The sequence below is a fragment of the Pinus tabuliformis genome, chromosome 2_2, assembly GCF_031772625.1.
Source record: "Pinus tabuliformis cultivar Carrire ecotype Pingquan chromosome 2_2, CPIR1, whole genome shotgun sequence".
Lineage (NCBI taxonomy): Eukaryota > Viridiplantae > Streptophyta > Pinopsida > Pinales > Pinaceae > Pinus > Pinus tabuliformis.
The window spans coordinates 896649889-896660967 of record NC_142300.1 but is presented as its reverse complement, the minus strand read 5'-3'; the positions used below and the strand labels follow the sequence as shown (position 1 = coordinate 896660967).

General features: G+C 37.3%; 1 pseudogene; it reads left to right on the top strand.

Moving 5' to 3' along the window:
* The first annotated feature begins 211 nt into the window (after window positions 1-211).
* Window positions 212-6160, top strand: LOC149195911 (mitogen-activated protein kinase kinase 9 pseudogene; annotated as a pseudogene).
* The last annotated feature ends 4919 nt before the right edge of the window (window positions 6161-11079 follow it).

Here is an 11079-nt window from a genome sequence, read left to right as displayed (position 1 = left end):
TATTATTGACCCTTGCGGTGAAGGTGGCCACCCAAATTTTGGTTGGCAAAGTGATGAGGAATTTACTTCTGAACGAGGTGCCGACATCAGTGTTTTCGTTAGCAGCTCAGTACACGGAGAGCGTACAGTTCAACTGGATGCGCTACCTGTGTAGCGAGCTCCTCACGAACTACAAAGAGGCACAGGACCAAAGTAAAACTTTCCATTACTCATGGCTACTGCTGTCAATTGTGATAGTCCCATGGGAGTTGCCGAAGGACAGCCAGTTTCCTCCGATTCAGACAGATTTGGCAGAAGTAGTGAAGTTTTCTTCACTATGGGCCACAAAGGACACTGCGCGGGTTCAAGAAACTAAATTTTTTTGGGTATTGATGGAGATGAGCATTCATATGGCCATCACCAAAAGCCATGGTTGTCACCAATCATCTTTGAGCAACAATCTGGGTACATGGATTTTAAGGCAGACTTCCTCCATGTTTACATCCAGGTGCTGAAGGATCCAGATTAGAAGTGGTATGATCTTCCCTACTTGGCTACCAATGATGCCATTGTTGAAGTCCTTAAGAGATGGCTAGTCGATTGGCACACACCCTAAAATTTGGCCGTCAAGACTAGTAAGTCTGTGGAGAAGAAGAAAAAGGAAGCGGCTCGACTGAAGCTGCAACAATTGGAAGAAAAGAGGAAGAAGGACACTGAGGAGAAGGCCCATGTAGAAGTAGAGTGCGCTGCAAAGGAACAAGCAAAGCAGGAATAGCATGGCTCTGACAGAAGTTAGAAATCTCCTTCACCCCAAACAAAGGACGAAAAACAATCAAAATAGGGTGGCAGAGATCTGGAGAGCACTCCTATTCATGTAAAGAGACATAGGGAAAAGGAAAAGGAGGGACAATGAAAGAATACCAAAGCCTCCAAGTCATCGCTAGATCCAATCACCTTGACAAAGGTTGACTTGGACGATATTGGAGATAAGGTGAGGGACATGACAGCAGAACCACTGCAGCAATTTGAGCAGTAGCAGAAGCAAGCACTGGTCGCCATACAGACGGGTCTGTGTGAGCTACAAATCCAAACAACTAGATTGTAGGCAAGTGCAGGGCAGAGCGACGTGACATCAACTAGTTTAGCGTCGGGGACCACTAAAGCAGCAGATTTGGTTCAATCCTTGGATCTTCTGGCAATCGCACTGTAGGATGGAGCTTTGAGCATGGATGTAGAAGATGAAAAGGATACTATCAATGCTTTGAGGAATATTGGCCTCAACTTGACTGCACTCCCCAGTGAATTACTTTACACACTGCAAGAAGGTGTGATTACAGATATCAGGGACCGAGAGCAGTGTGCACTGAGCATGATCAACGAGAAAAAATTCAACAATGAACATATATTCGTTGAGAGGATAGAAGCGATAGAAGCATGGAAGAAGGTTCATGAGAAGAATGATTGAACCACAGCTGTGGTAGCTGAAGCATGCTGAACTGTTCCAGAACTACACATCCCAGAAAAAGCGCTGGTGGAGGCCAAGATTAGGATGTTGGCTACAGATGTGCATGATGCAAGGACAAAGATGGCCAAGGTTCAATTTAAACTAAACCTTAAAATCACAGAGCTTGAGTTGAAGTCACAACCTTCAACTCAACTAGAGGTTAGAGAATGACGCGAGGAAATTGTAAAGGATGTAGTCGCAATAGTAGATGTCATGGTGGAAGATTGCACCACGCTCTTTGAGCAGTTTATGGAGGTCATTATGATTCTGTAGGAGGATCCTAACCTACAAAGGTTGAACATAGGGGCACAAGAATTTCAGTAGAAGTATGACGAAGCAAGAGCGATGGTGCACACCATTGCTATATTATAGTAATTGGCTAAGCTGCATGAGGAAAAATAGTTGCTCGAGGAGGTGGAGGCAGCGTAATGGAAAGAGGCGGTCCTCAAGGCCAGATTGGGGCCTTGGCTAGACGAGGCCTATGCTATCTCTACCACCATTGAGGAGAAGTTGGCACACCTAAAGAGGACATAGTAGAAAGTAAAGGAAAACAGCGCAGGACCAACAACTGAGCAGCTAGTGGAGCAGATCAAGGAGGAAGCCATGCAGAGCACGACTGAAGTAGCAATGGCACAGGTCAAGTTGGGAGGTCTCTGTAGTAAGATCTCCACGCTAGAAAAGTGATTCGGGGGTGAGTCACGATATTTGTGTTGGGGGCCTGTTGGGAGATGGTCCCCTGCAGTCAATTTTGGGGCAAAAGCCCAAGTTTTGGGGTAGAAAGCCCAAGTTTTTGTTATGTAAAGTGTAAAGTCTTTGCAAGTTGTGGTCATAGATCACGTACATAGTAATTTTCATAAAGGGACTTTCCCTTCCTTTATGTAAGTTGTGTTGGCTTATATAGACCTACCCATGGTCCGCGGACCAAGGGATTATATAAAAAGGAGAGTCCTAGAGAGCCTAAGGAAGTTCATAGTTGATGATTGATGTAAAGGGTCATTAAGAAGTGAAGAGAGAAGATTCTTAGAGTAGAAGAGAGGCTTTGCGGTTGTGTGTGCAAAGGCCTAGAGTAGAGTCCGCACTTGAGTGCACAGACCCCTGCAGCTGAGTGTGCAGGGTAGTCTCGAGTTTGTAAGCAAAACTGAAGTATCAATAAAGAGATTATTCTGGAAATATCTGTGTTTTGTCCATTTACTTTTGTTATGAATGAATGCATTTATGTTATGATGAATAGTGGGTTTATGATTTAATATCGTATTGATGCGCGATTATACATAGTTTACATTTTTATATGAACACAAGTAATAATATTTGTTTACACAAAGAATATATTAATGCATGTTAAAGATATTAGACACTTAAGCTGATCTGAATAATAACATAATTAGGAGTAATCACAGAGGTGCATAAGTGGTTGATTCACCTATCTAAGGTTCGCAAAAGATAGTCGTAGACCTTTAGGAAGGTCTAGAGGATGGTAAGAGGGAGTTATATCAATAATCCTTAAAGGCTTATCGACATGCGTGAAGGAAGGTTAAGGGCATAAAATGACATCACAATCATCTCTGGGTGCATAAACTTGGTTCCAACATACCCCCATACTGCTTCGTGTGAGACCTCAGTCCACGTTCCGTGGATTGATGCCAAGAGGGCCAGTATTGTAGGGATTTGTTTGGAAAACTTAACTCTGAACCTGGGTCAGGACCCACTAAGCCAACAATTTCTCATAAAAATCTTGTCTAACAAACTTTCCTTAATAAAATCCTAATATTTTGGCATTTTTTATTACTATATTCGTGAAAGTAGATGAAATGAGTTTGTTTTTCATGCACATCAATAGAGCATATGAATATATGAAAGAGGTTCTATTGACCTAGGTGCACTGCCAATTGAGTAGGTAGCATAGATAGATGGTTTTGCATCAGCAATTACAGCATTTGGTTTTGCCATTAAACACTTTTTCCTGTGTATAACGATTGCAATTGATTCCTCAAGAACTAGGGTAAATAATATATACCTGACAGCAGTACATTAAATGTTGTATAGGTGAGGATATATGCTCCCTATTTAACATATTCTTCCTTTATTATGAAGTTCATGACTCTTAGAACTTCATTTGATTCTGGAAATAAATGATCCAGTCCTCTTTTTTTGAATATATGTGATTACTGGTAATTTCTCCATACGTTATCCAATGGATTCGAGAGATTTGCATGAGATTGCTGGCAATTTATTTACAATTTATCAAATAGATTATTTGCAAGAGACTCAAGGAATGTTGCAAAGTCATAAAGAACACATACGTTGCAATAGGGCTTTTGTTCCCAATCTTGATGCAACAAAAATTGATACTGACAGTCAAATTATAGCTCAAGTAGTAGAAATTAAAGTTGCAATAGGGGTTCCATTCCCAATATTAATGTAACAAAAACTGAAACTGACAGTCAAATTATAGCTCAAGTAGCAGAAATTAAAGAATCTGTGCTGCCAGTTCAACAACAGTTGGATGAGGCATGAGTTGAATGGATGAAACTTTGGAATTCTACACTTAATATTCACAGATTTGACCAGGAAATGGCCTCAGATCCAAGAACCTAAGTGAATTTTTATAGAGGAGAGTTAAATGAGCAAGAAGAGTAGGAATATGTACATCAGTTCAATGAATAAATAAAATCTGTGAGTTAGGAAGATGAACTAGTTAGTACAGTTTTGGAGGATGTTGCTAGTCCTTATACACAATGCTGATTTAAAGGTATCTATCAAGATATTGTACACAATAATGTATACTTATTTTTATGTTTTAATAGAACTATAATATAATATAATCTCCACTTTAACATTTAGCTACAACATCTTCTAACACAGTTACTTATATATATATATATATATATATATATATATATATATATATATATATATATATATATATATGAATATGAGATCGGTGGAAAATTTGGTCACTGGACATAATATATGAATTGAAATGGAATTATATCTCAATATACAGAAGCTTCTGCAATTTGTAATTACAAATGTTACTCTGTCTTCTAATTTGAATTTGTCATAGATTTTAGCTTCTGATAATGCCTACTTCAATGTATCTATTGGACAACAAACAAAATTTTGGTTTCAAATAATTTCCTAAAATTTACAAGTCAAATTGTCTCAGTGTTAAATCTCATGTATTGTTATAAACTTGAAAACGGTTCCATGATAAGTACCTCAAAAACTTCCATATATAAAATGATTAACCTGAAAAAGGTTGTGAAGTTTGCTCTTCCAACTGATAAAAATTTCAGTGTACCCAATTACTCAAGTTCAAAATATCTAAGGTTTATACCTCCAACTTAATTTGAGATTTACATCGGATAAGTTACGTTCAATCTTCCTAAATGATCACAATATACATCCATCCCTCATAATCCCAGTGGCAAGGCTATAAACGTCGATCTTGGAACCATTTAAAGCTGTGTGGGTGTTTGGGATGGTCATCATGATAGAGTGGATATCATTCCCAATGATCAGGGCAATCAGATTACTCCTTCCATGGTTGCCTTCACAGAAAATGAACGCCTCATCAGATAGCCTGCCAAGATTCAAGTCGCTTTCAACCCTGCGAACACTGTTTTTGATGCCAAGAGGTTGATTGGTAGGCATTTCTCCGATTCCTTTGTCCAAGCTGATAAGAGCCTTTGGCCCTTTTCTATTGTTTGTGAATGCAATGATAAGCTCTTGATCCAAGGAACTTTTAAGGGAGAAGAGAAAACCTTTGTGGCCGAGGAAATATCTTCAATGGTATTGCTTAATGTGAAATAAATCACCCAAGCATACCTGGGTATTCAAGTGTATAAAGCTATCATTACCGTTCCCACTTATTATAACAATTCGCAGAGGCAAGCCAATAAGTACCGAAAGCAAATAATGAGGGAAATGAATATTCTTTGAAGTGTGAATTCTCCACAAATCGTGCATTGTTATGGCATATTAGATCGAGGAGGAGAGATTTCCTTTTCATTGGAGTACATGGATGGTGGTACCCTTGCACATGTTCTTCAAGGCCACAAGAAAATATGAGAACACTATTTGGTTGAGTTTTCCAAGCAGGTTCTCAAGGGCTTGCATTACCTGCACCAGAACAAAATTATTCATTGTGATATAAAACCCTCCAATTTGTTGATCAACAAGAGAAGAGAAGTCAATATTTTTAATTTTAGTGTCAACACTGTGTTGGCTGACACTTTGGCCCAGTGAAATTCCTTCTTGGGCACTTGTGCTTATATGAGCCCTGAAAGGTTCGATCTTGATGGGTACGGTGGAAAGTATGATGGATGCTTTGCAGATATATGGAGTTTTGGATTATCTTTGCTGGAATGTGCATTTGGAAGGTTCCCTTGCTTGTCTTTGGGGCAAACACATGATTGGCCTACATTAATGGTTGCCATCTGTTTCGGCAACCCTCCATCAATGCCACTTGATGCATCACCATAGTTTTAGTGTTTTATGATATGTTGTCTTCAAAAGGATGCATTACTTCTCCATACTGCACATCGGCTGCTTTCACATCCCTTTTTGAAGAAGTATGAACAAAAATCTTGTGACCTGTCTCCCTCATGCAGTCTTTACACCAATAGAATTTTTAATTCCTTTCTATATTTTGAATATTGTACTTTAGGGCATTAATTGACTTGTAATGAATGTACACTCTCTTGGTCTCTAGAACTCTATTTTGTAAATCATTTTGCAATGCAACCGCAGTCTTCTTTAGAGTACTTTGTCATCATGTTCGTTTTGTTTTTCCAGTGGTAAATTCAAATGTATTCCTTGGAAATCCTGTCATTTTCCCTTTCAAGTACTGCAATTATACCTCTGAAAACAAAAGGTTATTGTGTAATTTCTAGCAGGATTTATGTCGCTAGAGGCTCTATGAGGAGAGATGCTTGCAAGGAAGCCATTGTTCATGCAGAGGAATATGTTCCTTACCTTGATTTATGGAGACTCATTGCAAATATGCCTAGAAGGAGATATGGCTACCTGGGTGCTATTGTGGATGGGATTTTTTATGTAATCAGAGGGCTTAAATTTGGTAAGAAGAATGGTTTCTCATTTCATCCTTATGCTTATGTGGGATCTATGGATTCCTATGGCCCCAAGACTAATACTTGGCTCAAGACCAAGGCCCTGCCAATGGGGGGTTGTGTGATTTCTTGTGCAATGATGGGATCATATATTTATATGTTGTCAAGTCATGCAGTTGATTTTTCTTTCTGGGGATATGATACCAGGAATGATTTATGGAGTCGGATTAAGCATCCTCATATTCCATCTCCTTTAAGGATGGATAATGTGCTAAAATTCTCTTTTGTTACAATGGGTACCTATGTTTATGTTTTGCAAGTTGGGAGTTGCATTGATGATTTTCTTATGACAAGCGGGAGGTGTGCTAGAGGCCTGGAAGAAGAGTTGTTGTTGATCTATGTTACTAAGTTGCATGAATGGCTAGAGGACCTAATTTTCTGCTTGTTAGGAATGGAGTTGTCTATGCTACAGTGGAGTGTTAGTTGATTCCATAAATCAAGGTTCGTATTAACCATGGAACCTAATGCTTTCTCTTAAGTGCCAAGTTGAATATGTTGATTTCTTCTGTATTACCATTCTGGAACTATAACAAGATTCTCAGACATGAGCTCTTTGAAGGATGCCCATTCTATTCTCTGGGTTTCTTATGCATAATCTGAGTAATTTTCTCAATGAATCTGTAAGGAAATCTCTTCCGTGGCATTTTGATCTAATTTCACAGGGTTGGTTTTGTTTTTCTTAGAACCAGTTCATAGGATAAGGACTTCCATCAAGCCTAAATTTTGTCACTATATTTCCATGGAATTTTCATTGATAAGCCTCCATGGTCGTGGATCTAATACACTTTCCATCGTTGCTTCTTCCTCTGCATTTTATTTATGTTCTTACAATTGTAACTTTTTCCATTGACATGGGTGCACTGCCTATTAAAAAAATAGCACAGATAAAGGGTTTTGCATCAACAATCACATATTTTGGTTTTGTCATTAAACACTTTTTCTTGTGTATAACGATTTCAATTGACTCTTCAAGAACTGGCGTAAATAATATACACCTCACAATAGTACATTAAATGTTGTATGGGTGAGGATATATGATCCTTATTTAACATATTCTTCCTTTATTATGAAGTTCATTGGATCTTGGGACTTCATTCGATTCTTGAAATAAATGGTCCACTTCTCTCGTTTTGTATATATGAGATTACTGGTAATTTCTCCATAGGTTATTAAATGGATTCGAGGTATTTGCATGGGATTGCTAGAAATTTATTTACAGGTTATCAAATGGATTTGAGGTATTTGCAAGATACTCGAAGTATCCTACAAAGTTATAAAGAACACATACTTTGCAATAGGACTCATGTTCCATGTGGTTTCAACTAAGATTACAGTGACCAATGGTGCCTATATCTTGGCAATTTTTTTTTCTCTTTTCTTTTAAATTCCTACAAAATTACCTTATTTATTATATAAGTTTGATTTTGGTATTATTTTTTCCCTTGAATATACCAGATAAGGATATTCATTGATTTACTAATACCAGTGGAAATTTGATAGTCGCCTACAGTTCCTTTATGAAATATTTTTGTAACTCATTATATTTTCGCATTTGACTATGTAATATAGTTACTTGAATTTTGTGCAAAATGATGAGCAAAGGAAAAAAAATATGTCTCACCAGGCTCGAAATAACAAGCCTCACCAGGCTCAATTAGATTTGTTTTAAGCACTGGGGGTTTTCGCAGTGCATTATATTAGATATAATTTTTTGAGATTCAATTGCGTTAAGTAAGTCATTCATCTATGACCATTTCCATGAGATGTGGTTGTAACTGACTAATTTCTCATGATTTTTGAATAGTCTAGCATTATATTAGATATCATTTTTTTGAATTCAACTGTGTTAGGTAAGTCATTCATCTATGACCATTTCCATGAGAGGTACTCGTAACTAACTAATTTCTCATGATTTTTTAATAGTCCACTTAACATTTATTGCATCAGGTAATGCTCACAGGGGTGAAGAAGTGGAATTGAAACTAGTGAAATAAATCACGTAGCCTCAATCATCACTTCTAGGGCTTGCACCCAGTAACTAGGACTTCCCAAGAGGCCACCCATCCCAGATCGGCTCTGGCTCAAGTGCGCTTAACTATGGAGTTTTCCCCACAATCAAGCCCACTTAGCTTGCTACCCCATTTGCAAAACCTTAACAGGTATTGTGCCTCATGAGCCATTCATGTAGAGTTCCCTTCACTCTTTCGAATTAAGTATTGGGGGTTTTTGGAGTGCATTATATTAGATATCATTTTTTGGGATTCATCTGCGTTAAGTAAGTCATTCATCTATGACCATTTCCATGAGAGGTAGTTGTAACTGACTAATTTCTCATGATTTTTGAATAGTCCACTTAGCACTCATTGCATCGGGCGATGCTCACAAGGGTGAAGAAGTGGGATTGAAACTAGTGAAATAAATCACATAGCATCAATCATCACTTTCGGGGCTTGCACCTGGTAACCAGGACTTCCAGAGAGGTCACCCATCCCAAATCACCTCTGGCTCAAGCACGCTTAACTGTGGAGTTTTCCCCACAATCAAGCCCACTTAGCTTGCTACCCCATTTTCAAACTTTAGCAAGTATTGTGCCTCGTGAACCATCAAGTAGAGTTCCCTTCACTCTATTGAATTAAGTATTGAAGGTTTTCACAGTGAATTATATTAGATAATTCAAATGCGTTAAGTAAGTCATTCATCTATGACCATTTCCATGAGAGGTAGTTGTAATTGACTAATTTATCATGATTTTTGAATAGTCCACTTAACACTCATTGCATTAGGTGATGCTCACAGGGGTGAAGAAGTGGGATTGAAACTAGTGAAATAAATCACATAGCGTCAATCATCACTTTCGAGGCTTGCACCCGATAACCAAGAATTCCTGAGTGGTCACCCATCCCAGATTGCCTCTGGCTCAAGCGTGCTTAACTGTGGATTTTTCCCCACAATCAAGCCCACTTAGCTTGCTAACCCATTTGTAAAACCTTAGCAAGTATTGTGCCTCATGAACCATTCAAGTAGAGTTCCCTTCACTCTTTTGAATTAAGTATTGGGGGTTTTCACAATGCATTATATTAGATAATTCAACTTCTTTAAGTAAGTCTATTAGATTCCTATAGTGATAGGATTCATAATTTTAAATTGGCTAAGTTTGAGCCTTGTAATATTGTACATACCTTTGCTTTCTGCAAATGTTTTCAATATTAAAAATTTTAAAAATGTAAAAAGGGTATGTCCTAAAAGAAACATCAAAAGACAAAAAGAATAATGAAAGGTCAAAAAAATGAAAAAATATGAACCCCAAAAACAAAAAGAGACCATGAAAGTGTGCAAGTATAAATGCCACTACTATTTACTTTTATGCATAATAATGGTTGTGTGAAACTTTTCATACATGCCACAACCCATGGTAGTCAAACTGTTTAACCTTGGCTATTTCATGCTTTCAATTTTATGTTTATAGTTAGAGAATAAAATTTGACCAAACAGTTTAATCTTGGTAGATCATTAAATAGGTAGAGAAAATAAAAGGAGCTCATCAGTTTAATCTAAGCCCTTGGAGGATATAAGGTTAGAATTAGATATTTTACTTTTCAAAAGAAAAATGAATTATACGGGTCTTCTAGCATAAATGCACCCAAACAAAATGAAGAAAAAATGGTAGGGTAAGTAGAAGAAAGGTTGTTCAACTATAAAGTTGATTGGATAAAAGCACATTTATCATGCTTAATTATATGTTTCAATGTGCATGAGCATTTAAGAAGGCAAAAAAAATGGTTTACATGTTCAAATAAATAACTTCCCTTCATTCTTTTCACCCCTTTACTTACTAATTTCCCCATCTACAAGTAAGTTCTAGTACTTAAATCCTTCAAATCATAAAGGCTCAGAGCATTTCTCTAACTTTTGGTGGGACGAACCCTCAGCTTAATGACTTATGAACATCAAGTGTTAGAATTCCCTACATACAATTCATTTCCATTCACTACCTTAATAAAAACCATTTTCGTAAGGATAAACTTCATTGACCTAGGAAAAGTAAAAAACCCCCATGTTAAATCCTATTTCACTCAAAAAACCCACAAAAGTGCTTTATCATAAGTATAAATGTATGTCAAGAAAGTACATCAATATTACATTATGCTTATTGGTATGTTCACTCCGCACATTCATTTCATATTAATTTTTAACTTAATTATATAATTCTTGATATACCTTTTCCTGTATTAATTAAATCCCATATATAAATATCCCAACCCTTAGTTTTTATATAAACTATGCAATTTAAACCATATCCTGACAAAACCTATAAATCCTGTCATTAAACCCCACCCGATCATTTTAATCTATTATTAAAATCTAATTAATCCCAAACTGCCAAGGATTAAAGCCCCGGGCCCCCCCGAATCCCATGCTCTTATCATCCACACACTTCCCTTCACTCGATTGTCGTCTGATAAT